The 15659-nt window shown below is 39.1% G+C and overlaps 1 protein-coding gene across 3 annotated transcripts in view; it reads left to right on the forward strand.

The window, feature by feature from the left end:
• Positions 1–15659, forward strand: part of CCDC190 (coiled-coil domain containing 190) — a 109925-nt gene that overhangs the window by 24138 nt on the left and 70128 nt on the right. Inside the window, exons 5-8 of one of the 3 annotated variants that reach the window (XR_005236187.2) lie at positions 1290–1427; positions 5223–5351; positions 9972–10120; positions 10671–13444. The gene's annotated coding sequence lies outside the window, so the exon portion shown is untranslated. Of the gene's footprint in view, positions 1–1289; positions 1428–5222; positions 5352–8303; positions 8606–9971; positions 10121–10670; positions 13445–15659 lie in introns of those variants that run through there. The other 2 variants (XM_073011837.1, XM_073011838.1) reach the window with 2 other exon arrangements.

A 15659-nucleotide genomic window follows, 5' to 3' on the forward strand; every position in this document is an offset into this window, starting at 1 on the left:
AATGAAATTTGGCTCTTAGAAGTTAGTTAGTTTCCTTGAAGGAAAAGAGAATATTTATGAAAGGGAAACCTCTGCAGGTAAATTGTACACAATTAGCACCTTTACTGAAGATTTTACTAAGCTACAGTTGTGTCAAAGAAAGTCTCCATCCACTGCACCCAGAACAGCCTGTCTAAATCTCAAACTCAGCCTGAAACATCTCATGCCAAGAACTTCTTAGCCCAGGCAGAGAAACATCTGAGCTAGTGCGCATGTGTACAGGACAGTCAAACATCTGGGACAAGAGAAGTGTTAGCAGTCACTGCTGCTGCTGCTTCTTTTCAGCTGCACTTAAATGGTTTTATGTAGGAAGCTGCGCTGATGAGGATACTCTTGCTACTGAGTGACAGGGAGAGCAGTGAGAAGCAGCATGGTATAAGAGAAAGTTGAAGTTCTGAGCAGTCACACAGACTGCCTTATATTCTAGCCCTACCACTTAATTGTTATGTGTTCCTTAGTTCTTGGAACCTCACTTTCTTTATCTATAACATAGGAATGATGATAATGGTACTTCATAAACTAATTGAGAATATTAAGGAGGTAAATGCATGTAAAGTGCATAGATCAAAGCTGAGTGCATAGACACTTTCCAAGAAAGACAGCCATCACCATCATCATTAGTTTGGGGACACTGGGGAAAATCTCCCAGGCAGTCACCCAGTTTCTAGTCACTCTCCTCTTTTCCATCTGGCACACAGAGAGTAAAACCATCTTTCAGCCCACTACCTTACCATGTCCCAACCTGCCCAAGACCATGTAGTAGATTCCCTCGGCCAAGAATATCAAACCCCAGTTCCTCTACTTTGGCTTTAAGACCTATCTGTGACTTCCTCTCCCAATGCTTCACTCTCTTTCCTTACTTCTCCCTTTTTGATAACAGTGTTTCACTTTTATCAAATTTTTCTTTCTGTCTTTGTATATTTGACTTATTTCTCTACCCTGGTACTAATGCTCCTGATGGTTTTCTCAGCTGAAATTCCCTCTCTGTCACCTCTGTGAAAGTCACACACTTGGGAGGAGACTGGGTTGGAATCCACTCTGATCTTTAGTAGCTGCAGGACCATCCCTGCTTAATTTTTTTTTCAATCTTCAGTTTCTTAATCAATAAGGTGAAAATTGAAATATGTGGTTACATGAGATTGTTAGAACTAAATAAGATACTATATGCAAAGCAGCCAGTAGACACATAGTGGGTGCTAGGAGAAAGTTTCACAACCATCAGAACTTAGTGCTCACTTCTTTTCTTCCAGGACACACATACTCATGATTGCCAATAATATCTGTGGTCCTTAGCTATAACGTACTCAACTTGAGGGTGGTGGAAGATCTCCATGAATACTGAAGTTTGAATTTTAGCTCCAGAACTTATTTGCTGTGTGTGAACTTGGGTAAGTTTCTCTATTTCTTTTAACCTCGATTTCCACATCTATTAAGAAATTACAAATCACATACAAAGAGTATAAAAACAAAATGAGACAGTGCATATAAGCACAGCATTGCATTTTAGAAATGTATTCCAAAAATAGCACCTACCAGATATTATATTAGTTTGTACCCAGGATACTTTTGATTGTAAGTACATATTTTGTCCCTGTAGCTTGACGTTTGTAAGGGCATGAATTTTTGTAGTATAAATTTTTTGTACAACTTTAAGCTTCTTGCCAGTGAGAATTCTATACTTTATGGTAATTTTAAATGAATAAAAAGGATTTATTCCATTGGAATGGCTTGTTTCCAATTTAGAACTAAGCAAGAGATCAAAGGGTGATAGAAGGGAAAGGTAATAGAACAACCTAGACAGTGAATAGAAGAAAAAGCGGGATAAGGAAGGAGAAAGCTACCACAGTCCATCCTCCTCTGTAGAAGACATGGGCTGAGACTCCCTATATCCAGGAGACACTGCTCCCAAGTCCCTCCTGTCAGTACCCCACTGAGGTGTTGCTGCTGCGGGTCCAGACTTCCTCCTCCAATGCCATCCTTCTTCAAAGCCCAGGACTTCCAGCTCCCACAGCTGGAGTTAAGATTAAAAGTAATGGCAAAACTGCAATTACTTTTGCACCAACTTAAATAGGTGTTTCTGTTTTAGCCTAATTGTGCTCACCAGAGACCTAGGCATGCCTGCTTCTCTTGAGAGGCTTGGTAGCGGGAGCTGGGCTACAGAACTCCCTGGGAAAGAGCTAGCCTAAGTCAAAATCCAAGAACATAACTCAAGACCTGGGTTGGATGAGAGGCATGACTATGTGGGACTGTGAGACTTGCCCATCCTACACCAAGTATGGAGGGTTTCTTTTTTTTTCTTTTCTAACCAGCATTTCTTCGGTACCCCTTTGTGCACAAAGAATCTGAATAACACATCTGAAAATGAAGCTCTTGTCATAAAAGACTTACGTTTAATAAGATAACTATTTAGTGTTTAGTATCAAGCACCAGACTAAGAATCAGAAGACCTACATTTGGGGTCTAATTTCTCCCTCTGACTTGGAGCGTATCTTTAACTTTTCAAAGGTCTCTGATTCCTCCTCTATCAAACGAAAGGATTAGGCTGGATGGCTTTAAGTGCCTCAGAAGTCCAGCTATCTAGCCATAGTCTCTAATTCAGAGATCCTGAGGCTAACTTCAGACCTACAGACCCACTCTATTTTGGAAACCGTGGCCCAAGGGCATGTCTCACTTTTGCTTGTGAATTAATTGCCCTGGTTACTTTGGTCTTCCATGATTTTCCTCTTCTGCTGGGGGCTCAGAGGTGATACCTCTGTACTTACCAATGCTGATGCCAAATGTGACTGCTATATATGCCAAGACCCACTAATATGCCGACCACCTAAGGCTGCTAGTGACTGAGTTCATAAGCAATGAAATGGTTTCTGCTAAAGTCACTAGCAACATCTTTGGTTGCCGCTACAGGTCTAGAGAATAATGCTGCTATACCTTGGGCTCGCAATGTACCACAGAGATTTTTAGGGAGACAGCTTCTTTACCCATACTTTTACTATATCTAATTCATTCTAAGACTCAGGCATAGTTCTTTGTGGGTTGGGCTGGTTTGCAGCCTGTACCTTTCAAAATCACTTCTCTTCTTCAACCTTGGCCTTCTGGCCTTGAACAAGGGGTGGATAACACTATTTTCTTTAGCGTTCATTTTTTTCTTACCTACGCTTTATGGAGGCTCCTGAGCCCCTCATATATAGGACCTCTTCTTCTCAGGCCCACCCATTTCATCACCACAACATATCTAAATCTTAGGGTTATTAAAGTTTAAATTCAAACTGAGACCCCTGATATGATTATATGAGATAAAGGCTGGATGATCTGAGGATGAGGAACAAAAATTGAATCTGTTTGGAGGAAGCACAGTTTCCTAAAATACTGACAGAAGGGAGCACATTTTTATGCTTTGGAAACGCTAGAGGTCATAGCCCACCTCTGCAAAGTGAGACAGGAGGAGGAGTAGAAAGGAAGGAAAGAAGAAAAAGAAGCCAGTCTTTTTCTTCTCTCTCTCTTTAGACATCCTATTGTACTTCTCTACTTTTGTCCCTCTCTAGGGAATCCCAGCCTGCCTATTAATAAATATTCCCTTCTGGAATTCTAGAATATCATAATCTACTCTCTTAAGTATTTCTATGTAGGAAAACAAGCAAATCAATTAATATTTCATCACTGTTGCTACTACATGTAATTCAAGGTCTCTACATATTTGTCCTGAGCTTCTAATCTCATTGAGATTTACCTTAGCACTGAACAAGTATTCACTGAGATCAAAAAGCAGTTTGTCTGATTACTCTTTCTTAATTAGCATTTCTTCCAGTATAAATTATTGATGCCATCATCCCAGGAGTGTTTGATAATGCCTCTGTGTCTTAGGTTAATGTGTTTCTTAGCAAGATCCTCACATACTGGTCCTTCCTACTTATCCACATTCACTTCCACTCACTCCCAACATACCCACAAAACAGCCTTCCCAAACCCCCAACGCATATGCACTTCATGCACACATATGCACATGCACGTAAGTTATCACCTGTGAAACTGCATAGCGCAACCTCTACTGGTTGTTAGAGTTCAGAGAAGAGATATGTCTCTATAGTCTGGAAAGACTGGGAAAAGAGGGAAGTAACATGTGTTAAAGAGAATTAAGTCTGGGAAGTAGAGGTCAAAAGTTGGAGGGTCCTTATTGGTAGGATAGGGGTCTGTTTTAAGATAAGGGTTTGGGCAAGGGAGTGAAGCAAGGAGAATTATACTAGGGAGACTGATAGGAACTGCCTGCAATAATATAGTGCTGGCACAAGGAAGGAATTTGAGTTCTGGCAGGGGCATGGAGGAGAAATGTTATAAAGAATCAAGAAAACACAGATAAAGTTTTCACAGGCATCCCCACTGTTCTCAGGTACTCCTGACGCCAAGTCTCCTCTGAGGCAGATATTCCTAATTGTTCCACTGCAGCCATCCTCCTCTTCATCCAATGAAGAAGGATTTTGAGTTTTAGCTACACATATAATGAGTCTGAATATACATTACATTTTCCACCACCCATTACGCCTAGTTCTGGCCAATGACTAAGTTCTGGCCAATGGGAAGGGAGTGGAAGTAATGGAGAATTTCCAGGTCTTACCTTTAAAAGCAAGGGCCAAGAAAAAAAAAAAAATTTAATAAACAAATAGACTAAAAGTAAGGGCCATGCCTTTCACTTTCTTTCCCCCTTCCTCCAGTGGAATGAGGATGTGGTAGAGGACCCCATTGTGGACTATGCTGAGAAGGGCTACCCTGGGGCCCCTGCTTTTCCCAGAATGGAGCTGCCATACTAGTTTAGGTGTTTAAGAGTGTAAGAACTAAACTGTCTCATTTAAGTCCCTGTAATTATACATCTCTGTTTTGGGCAACTGAATCTATATCCTAATTAATACACTTTTTAATCTCACCAGTAAAAAGCATTTTGAAAACAATAAGGTTTAAATTAATTCAAAATCACACATTTTAAAAACAAAGAGATTTTACACATCAGAAACTAACTTAGGAATACCACTATCTTATTTTGAAAACTGTGTTGATAAGTGTTAGTGTTAGTAGTAGTCAACACCACCACCCCCAACTGGGTCTTCAGGGATCAGTGGATACCAAAGTTTCAGATAAGGAAGTTGCTTTTCCACTAGACAGAGAATAATATAGTGTTTTTTTTTTTTTTTCAGGTAACCCAAGAGGAACCAGATGGGAACAGAGATGAGAAAGATAAAGAGAAAAGCTGCATTGTGCAATTTGATTCTCTATGATTCTTCAGACATTTTCAGTGAAATACAATAAACCCAAGAATGTCTGATGTAAGTGCATTTTATTGGGTAAACCTGTTCAGAGACTGAGTTTTCTGTCTAGATTAACAAAGCAGACAGCAGCTGCAGAAAAAAGAGACAGAAAGCAGACAGAAACATGAGAGTATAAGCCCATAGGTATTTACAGAAATGGAGTAGGTTTTTCCACTTTAAAACTACGGACATTTGGGACTGAATAATTCTTTGTTGTGAGGACCATTCTATACATTGTACGGTATTTAGCAGCATTCCCGGCCTCTACCCACTAGCTGTCAATAGCCTCCTATCTCCTCCCAAGTCTTGACAATCAAGTCTCTAGATGTTGTCAAATGTTCCCAGTGGGCAAAATTGCCCTAGGCTGTTCCTGTTGGAACTTATTGCCCTAATCCCCCAATTTATGTGTTATTGGGGGACACAAATTTATGGGTCACCAATATGAAAATCATTGTTAAAGATGGGAGTCAGATTGACTCACTGAAGGAGAGAAGAGGAAAGGGCAACAGAATTGACCTTGGTGAATTCCTACCATTTGAGGCAGGAGGAGAACGCAGCTCAAAAAGCTAAATTGTATAATACTCAGAAACTATTTTATGAGATTGGCCTAATTGCCAAAGATTTTTCTCTCTGGAGAAGAAAGAATGATGAAGGAAGTATTAGGAAGAGAGAAACAATAGGGCATGGGTGATTAAATACAAGGAGTAAAAGACAGGGAGATCTGCCTGCATCTCTGTTCCTTATCTGGCCAACTCAGTCTTTTATATCTCTAGGTGGTCTTTCCAGAGCCCCATCCTCCAAGGCTATGTAAGGTCTTCCTGTCGTGTACTTGAATATCCCTTTCCTCTAATTGGCAAATGATTCCACTTTATGGCAACTGCTTATGTAGTGACCTGCCATCTGGATCCATGGCAGGAAAAAGCATGTCCACCTTACTCACTGTTGTATCCCTAGCACCTAACACATAGCTGATTCCTAGTAGATGCTCAAAAAACATTTGTTGAATGAATGAATGAATGAATGAGTAAATCAACAAACAAACTAATCTAATGAGACAGCTTTTATTACCTTCATTTTATTGGTAAGAAAACTAAAACACATATAGGTTAAGTGATTTTCTTGCGTAGGTTAAGGCCATATGACTAGTAAGTAGCAAAGCGTGACTGAGATCTAGACTTACATGATGTTAAATTTCAAGTCCTTTCCACAGTACTTCATCTATGTCTTGTTTGTATAATGGCATTTTGGGAATCTCCAGGGCCTTTCTGTTGCACAACTTTGAGTTCCAGCTCTCAGGAAGCGGAGGCAGGAAAATGGTGTGAACCCAGGAGGCGGAATTTGCAGTGAGCCAAGATCATGCCACTGCACTCCAGCCTGGGCGACAGAGCAAGACTCTGTCTCAAAAAAAAAGAAAAGAAAAGAAATGTAATTCTCACTGTGAGTGGTGCTTTTGGGGATGTGCAGTGCAGGAGTCCTGAGCCTCTCACTTCTAAAATTTCCAACACAGGTGTTTCGGTTTCTGAGAACCTGACTTATATCAGGTTCTACTCTATCTAAATATGATTCACACTCCAATTAAAATGCTGGCTAGATACACAGCTGAGTCCTTTCCACATATTCTCCTCCCTTCAAGTTCTTCCTAACTGAAAATTGGATTGAAAAGTAACAAAAAGGAAGTACAGGCAGTCTCTCTTTTACTAGCAGGCTATGTTCCCAAATCTTATTTAAATGGATTGTTTGGAATTTATAACATACTTTTTCATTTAAAAAATAAAATAAAAACTGTTCTAAGGAATAAATCAGTTTCCAGGTTGGACCATGGAGGTCATTTCACAAGTAGGTAAAATGAAATTCAATACAAAAAGTCTTTGTTCAGGTTCCTAGAAGTTGAAATAAAAGTTGCCTAAGTGAGGTGACAGATCCAGAAAAAGCCTTAAACAAGATGTTTGAAAACCTCTTGTCTTGTCAAACGTACTAGCATAAAGGCTCAATAGACAATACACCCTGTTACAAAACTACTGGCAGAAAGAATGGTTTACCACAAACTTCTCTAAGACTCAAATCATACTGTCTTCAAGACATTCTCCAAAATGTAATTGCCTTACCCCAAAAGTTCTATACTGCATAATCAATCTTTGATTATTGAGGATTACATTTTGAAACAAACTTGACTTGGTAGTGTCATAAGAATATTACATTGATTCATGATTACCTTTCTGCCATCTTGCCATCTCACATGTACGTCTAATATGCCTCTAAAAACATAAGGCCAAAACAAAATTCTCTCTAAATTTCCTCCTTAAATGCCTGTCTGCCCTGCCCAAATCTCTTTTTTCCCTAAAACCATTCCCCTTTTCACAAAATGCTACATCATCCACTTTGGTTGCTCAAGTCAAAAATCTAAAATTCAGAGTTAATTGCTCTTTTTTTCTTTATTACCCACCCTTCACATCCAAACCACAATAAAATTTTGTTTGTTCTACCTTTAATATCTGTTCTTAATCTGTCTACCTCTCTGCAACTTCACTGCTCCCGACATAGATACTGTTATCTCTCATCTGGACCATTGAAAAAGCCTCTAAACTCCTTTCCCTGACCCCATTTTTCCTCTCACATTTATCCTCCCTCCATTCCCTAGTACGGAAGAGCATGGGCTTTGGAGTAGAGGTACCAGGCATAAGCTATGGCCCTTTGCTATTAATGTAGCCTTCCCCAAGTCATCTTGGCATTTCCTGTTGTTTCCATTTAGCTCAAAGAGATGATCATTTGGACTCTCCATTTCATAAATCCAGTTCAGTGTTGTCCTGACTCCCATTGAGAGTGACCAGCCTTCAGGTCCTAGGCTATTCAAGTGCAAGAAATCTACCAGTCCTTTGAAAATATATAACTTAGAGTCAAGCACACCATTGCATTCCAAACACAGAATCATCTTCTAAGTTCTAACTGCTCTGTCATAACCAACTTGCATAGGTCAGCATTTGAGGATAACCTAATGAGCAAAGTGTTGCTGTGAAACGGCATCCAATTGGAAGGTCCCAGTCTCCACAAAGCAAACTGTCCTGGTGAGTCCTTACCAAGGCAGCTTTCTAGGTTCTTTCTATGGCTCCTCAAAAACATAGCTCACATTGTCCATTCTGCTTTTTTCACTCTGATCTCTTCAGACAGGACACTTCAGACTTCAGGATGCCATACTCCACATGGTCCCCAGGGCCTCAGCCCTGTTCTGGCTTACCCCCTTGCTCACTTGTCCAGCCCAGCATGGGGAGGAAGAGGTAAAACACTTAAGTAACATTAATTTCCACCAAACCACTTTCACTAAATTTCATTGAATGAATAAGTACTGATGGCCCTTTAACTTTTCCAGATATCTTTATATTTTTAAAGATGATGTGATCTTTAGAGTCAATGAGATCTCAGAAAATATAACTGCTTTTCTAGCAATTTATACAAAGTTATTTGGGGAAAGAAGACCTTCAGCTAAGCAACTTAACCCTTAACCCTATTTAGAAGTCTGGTCCCAAAATTAGCTCTGTTAAGTTTTTGTTTGTTTGTTTGTTTGCTATATCTTCTAAACCCAGAGTACTATATTGTCTGTAATCTACTTTATCATAAGATTTTAGATGTAGATTAGTTTAAATTATACTGTAGAGACAATCAGTTGCTGTAGTCAGTTCTATATTTACAAGACAGGGGCCAGCTAATATTTAGTTTAAAAAGCCAAACTTCATAGGAAATTACTACCAACAATTTTAGCTATCATTATTGCCCATTAACTCCAGAGGCTTTTTAGCATGATGAATGCTAGAAATGAATATTTCATTGGTGAAAGTATGAGCATTTTAGTTAGCTTAACATATACTAGATCTGGGTTGCTACTGATGAAAGCTGGTTCTCAAAACATCTGAATTGTCTATAATATTCTAGAGATGCTTTTTTTATATATAAAATTAGATATAAGAATTTAGAAAGATCTATAGCCTGTGCACTTAGAAGTCATGGCTGATGCCTGCTCCATAAAAGCTATGTTGAGCCATTTTGTAGGAAATTCTGGTTGCCTAATGCCCACAATAATTTTGCCTCTAGAATAGTACACAGATGATCTGTAACCACATTTGAAGTTCCTATTGATTATCAAGAAATTTCTATATCATGTATTCCTCTTATCTGTGGAAGCCTGGATAATACACTGTGGCCAGCTAGTAAAAATGGGTCCTGCCTTGATTTGACATGGCCAAATCATCTAAAAGAACAGAGTCTGGATCTTGAATCAGCTTACAGCATAAATTTTGTAAACTGTTGTGCCTGCTTGCTAATACATGTTTATTTAACACAGTAAATGTGGAAATTTAGGGAGAATTTGGTCTACTCTTTTCTTTATTCTTTTTTTATTTCTTTTTTTTTTTTTCATTAAGCAGCAAGATTATTGGGACATACTGAATTTCAACTCCTTCTAACCAATAGTGCCTACCATTCATGACCATGAAAATGAATTCATAACAAGTCCCACAAATGATTCAATACAATACAATTAGAACCAGAGACTTCTGTGCATGCCTGAGGTCTCGCATTTGATTTTCTTCTGAAAGACATGGAGCTGAGTTAATCAGTCTTCAATCTCTTATGTCCCTCTCCCTACAGAGAGAAAAATCCGTATATGTGCTGCCATGTTGACAAGAGCCTTTGCAGATGGTCTGTCCGTATGCTACAGTAGAACAAGAGCAGCACCACTGAGCTCCTAGTGCCAGACAGAGGAAAAGAGGCAAGTTGGGAAAGAGAGAGGAAGAAAGGTATGAGTAAAGGTTGGCATTGGAAAGAAAACAGCATCTGTAGAAAAGCTGTAGACAGTTCCGCTTCCTTAAAGTGGAGAGTTAAACTCACCTTTTGACAGCATACTTTCTTTGCATAGGAGAATAACCCACAGTGGCCTTTAGACACATGAGTTTTACTAGAAATGTGACTGCATAGTATGGAGAAAGTCTGGAAAACACTGTTTATCACAAATGGCTTGGTTTTTGAATGGACTTTTTAAGTATTTTATTCAAACACAAATATTTGGCATCAAATGTTTCAACAAATGAAGTTTTAAAATGCAAATTAGCTTTACATTTGATAATTCCAAGATCATCATCAGTAACAAAAACACCTAAAACTTTCACCACCAGTGAGATGGAAAAGGATATTTCGACACTGGGGGACAAGGGAGGGGCATATGAGATTTTGCACTAGGACCCATTTTACTAACTGGCCACAGTACATTATCCAGGTTTCCACAGATAAGGGGAATACATGAAATAGAAATTTCTTGATAGTCAATAGGAACTTCAAATGTGATTACAGATCATCTGTGTACTTCAAAACAATCCCTAATGCAAGCAGAAGATGAAACAAGTCCTAGGCAGAAGTTTAACTGGGGACCAAAAAGGGAAGAAGGACAGGAGGCAGAAAGGAAGAAGAAAGAGGCCATCTCAGTCTCTTGGATTATGAAAATACAAAGCACCTTTTAAAGGTTGTGGCAGATTAAACTAAGAAGTAAGAAGGAGACCTGTCTACAGAGACTTACTGGCCACATATTGAGGTTTGGATACTGGTAGGTAAAGAGAAGCCACTGAAAGGATTTAAGTGAGAAAATGACAAATCAGATTTATATTTTTGGTTAAACAGTTGGGTTGCAGTGTGGAAGACATCTATTCTCAAATCATGAGAAACACATTTGGGTCATAAAAGTTATTATAGTCTATTTACAGTCTAATGAACTATATAATCATGTGCACATACACGTGTGTGGGTGTCTATAAAATCTATTAAGTTATATAGCATTTGGTAGTTTGTTGACAACGATTTAAAAAAGGAGTCTGTGATGTAGGCAGGCGTAATTACCTCCACTTAACAGATAAGAAAACTAAGCCTTAAAAGATAAGTGACTTGCCGAAGGTCACATAAATAATAAGGGCTGAAATCAGGCCTATGAAACACCTCTCTTTACTTCTAGTCTTATATTTTTCTGTGACTCTGTATGCTTAATAGTGTAGTCTTCTAATAAATTTACTATTTTTTTCAATTTACTCAATTGGGAAAGGGGTAGGGAATCACTTTGTTTTATCACAGGGAAAAACAGATGGGAAACACTTTGGGTTTTCCTAGCTATACAGGCAGAATGAGCAGGGACCTCCCTGCTCCCTGACTTTGCACATGCTGTTTCTCTGCCTGGAACACCTTCCTCCCTCAAATCTTTTTCTGTCCTCCCTTCATCTCCATATCACCAAGTCATCATTTCCAGAAGCCTTCCCAGATTTCCAATGCTGGAAACACGCTCTTCCTCTGCATTCTAATACTCAGAGGTCAAGTTTATCATGACACTTATTCTATATCATGAATGCATGTTTACCTCTGTGTTTCCTCACTAGACTGTGAACTTCTAAACATAGAAAATGTACCTCTTTTCTTCCTATATCCCCAATCCTGGCACAAGGCTTGGCACACTTTAAGTGCCTAAGAATGCTTGTTAGTCTGAATTGTTGAATAACATTTGCTGAAGGAGCTGCATGCAACCTACCAAGGTGAAAAATAAGATCTATTCCTTAAGAAAAGAATCCCTGTACCTTGTACCAATCAGATCTCTATTTAAGCTCTAATCTCCTGTGCATGATTTATCACCAGAGCAACTGTCTGAAAATGCTTTTTCCTTATCTCACAGAGCCATAGTAAAAGCTAGTTGACTTTAAGCAAATGGTATTTTTGTCCTTCTATTTTTTCTCTTGCTATTTTTTCCCTTCTATTTACTTATCTACTGGCAGAAAGAAAAGAAAAATGACTTGGATCTCTATTTAGATATTTGATAGACAATGTTTACATAGGAATGGCTATAAATTGCTGGCTAGGCACAGTTTGAATATCTAAAACATGTTTGTTCTATTTTGGATTCCATTATGGCAGAGAAAAGAAGGGAAAAAACACACACCACATATATAGATGGACTTAAAGATTTAGATTTTTATTATTTCCAAGGCAATAGTTTATGATCAGCATTAATCACTGAAAGAAATGTATCTGACACCAAGAAAACTGAAGTTAGCAGCAATCTTCAGAGTTCAACGCAACCAGCCTTGGTCCTGCCCTAGTTCTGACCTGACTATAAACTGACTGTCTTGGCCAGGTGCATGCTGCAGGTGTCTCAGTTTTGTCCCTTGTAAAAGAAGGAATTAGGTACAGAAAAGACTTTGAAAAAAGTCCAATTCCATTTATTTCTCCCTGGATTCACCTCAACATATCTACACAGTTTGCTTTTTCATTGAACGATTTGATGGAATCACATGTTGAATGACCAGTCTGATCTCTTTCTGTCAGAAACACAGGTTCTCCTTACCTGGAAATGTGCTGACACTATTTCCAATATGAATATGAATATGTCTTTATGGCAATCTATATGAATTCCAAACATATGAATATGTTTTATGGCAGTCTTTATGTTTTTTTCTTTATGAAACTGAACATTCATGTTTCACAGACTTAATACAATTTATTCTGTGTTCAACTACTTTCTAATCACGGATGAGCCACAATTTTTAAAAATGCCTTCCCAAAGTTGTAAATAAAATTGAGAATTGGTTCAAAAAAAGGATATATTGAAATAGTTGTCTCTCTTAGTGCTTTCAAAATATCAATTGTTAAAATAGGTTCATGACATTTTATTTTCACACAATTCTGGAGAAACACATGAAATACAATCTGACAGTGACTTCATAAAACCTTAGGAAATTTCCCTTCCCAAATGATAAACAGGTTTCCCATATAGTCTTCCAGAGCTGAAGAGATATTAAGTAGCTCCAAAACTTTCCTTATGCCCAGACCTTATTACTCAAAAATGTTCCTTGGCCTCCATTATCATTTGCACAAAGTTCAACTTCTCACCTCTCCCTCTGCAATCTGGTCTCAACCTACTTTCCAGACTCATCATTCACTAATGCCTTCTCTTGCTGTTAAATTGAACTAAACCATGTGCCCCACTTTCCTCACATATCCTATATTTTCTCACCTCCCATCTTTGCTCACATAATCCTCCTTCCCCTGGTGCTACCTGTCCCTAAGTCTGCAGACATTTAGATGACACGATGTACATGACCACCGTTAACCTAGTTTCTGAAACAACATAATAGGCTCTCAATCGATGATGGATGCTATTCACTCAATCATTCATATTTTGTTCATTCATTTGTGGATCTCTTACTCTGTTCTAAGCAAGGTTCTGGTTAACTTTAGGGTCAATAAGAACAGAATGACTACATAATTTGTAGGTATGGTACAAAATGAAAATTCAGACTCTGTTATAAAATAAGAATTTCAAAACAGCGATAACAGTGCCTTAGAAGCACAGGGCTCTTCTAACTACATATCCCTGTGTGACTACACAGACTGCATACCCGTAAGACTAGCCCTGAATAAGACACAGACTTTATGAGCTCCCCGACCCAAGGAAGCTTGGGTTGGGGGTAGACAGGCAAGCAAAAACAATCACTATATAAGTGCTGTGAAATGTGTAAGCACGGATGCTGTGGGAAGATGGTGATGGAGCACTCAACCCACACTAGGGTAAAGATGGTGAGTGGGAGGGAGTTGAGAAAATCTTATGGAAAAAGGCCATGCCTAAACTCAGTTTTGCAGTTCATACTGGAGTTGGAAAGGCAAGAAAGAGGGAGTAGCAACAGAAGGGTCCCTCAAGAAATGAAATAATCCAGTGCAAGGGACAGGAAATCAGAAATGTGTCCAAATCTTACTAATCCTTTAAGGCAATGATTTTCAAACTTTTTGAACATGAATTACAATAAGAACTGTATATTTTGACCTAGGACACACACTGAACCAAAAATTCCAAAAAGCAGTACTCATCCTTGCAATGTGCAGTCTCTCATCTCTTTCATAATAAATTTATGACCCGCAATCTGAAGAGCCCTGCTTTAAGGACTGCCTCAAATGTCACCTCCTTGGCAAACCTGATATCTTTAGGCCCTAGCCATTTGAACTCCTGCAGGGGTCCTCTCTTGACACTTTGCTTTCTAATGTCTGTGATGTGCCATGTGTCTCCTGTTAGATTATAGCTTGAAGGCCCCTTCAGATGCTCTGCAAATAGTAGGGTCCGATAAATGTTTACTGAGTGACAGGGCAAGCAATCCATTACCTTCCTCAATCCTCAGATCTGACATTTTCCTTATGACTACCAGTGCTTTGTATTGTTCTCATTTTCCACCATTTTAAGAAACTGGGCTCTATTTTATTAATCTAATAACAAATTGTGCTTCTAGCATCCTAAGACTTTCTACTGCGAAAGCAGTCTCTCTTACAGGTCTTTTTTACTTAAAGAGAAATTACTCTTGCCTTTGCAGGTTTTAAAACATTTCAATGATAGTAACCTTAGTTTTTTTATAACCCCCAAGGTCCAGGAATTTTTACATGCATTTTATTATAACATTATTAAATCCACCTGTGAATCAAGTAACATTGTTAGGACCATTAGTTCCCATAAGTTCAAACAGACTTAAATGTATCTGATCCAAAGGCCATGCTCTCTCCATGATGTTAGTTATATTAAAGTAGTGACAAATTGTATCTACTGATGCACATTTGGCCGATAAAGAGCCAGATGGACCCAGCAGCCAGCAAGTGATTCTAGGCGTGGCAGTAACTTTGTTAGAAGTCTGTGGTAAATCACAGCTCCTTACTTTCTGGGCTTTGTGTGAGGCCCAACTTCCTGCCTCCCTCACTGGCTTGGCATTGATGTCCTTCCCTGATGTCTTCTCATGAGCACTGAGCTATTTCCAAACCTACACTGGATATGTCACATCAGATTCTAAAGGTTAGCCATTCTTTTTCTGTCACTTATTTGTTGTTATGTGGAAGTGGTCTGTTTCATTGTCCCTTCGGGGACAGGAGCAAGAAAGTATTTCCTTGTTTTCCTGGGAGTCATGTAAAGGATTTAATGTAAGTTAGAATTAAGTCCAAATGTTTTCAGAGATTTTCCCTTGGCACATTGGCTTACACTTACTGTTAGGTTCCAGCACCAGCCAAGGTCTGAGGGGAGTTGGGGGGTGGCGGGTAGCTGAAAGAATACTCACAAGACCATAGGTAGTGGGACATGGCTTATTCAGCAGCTCCCTCACACTGTCGGTGCTGCTTTTATACACCTTACAGACAATAGTGGCTCAGAGGCAGGCAGTGAACATCCCCCATGTGATGGCTACAAAGCTGTGATTTGTATAATGCACAGGATTGTGCGCCTGTGCTCCAATCCCGCTGTGTCACGCTATGCCGGATGTGTACCTCCGCCTGTACTTG

The sequence above is a fragment of the Chlorocebus sabaeus genome, chromosome 25, assembly GCF_047675955.1.
Source record: "Chlorocebus sabaeus isolate Y175 chromosome 25, mChlSab1.0.hap1, whole genome shotgun sequence".
Lineage (NCBI taxonomy): Eukaryota > Metazoa > Chordata > Mammalia > Primates > Cercopithecidae > Chlorocebus > Chlorocebus sabaeus.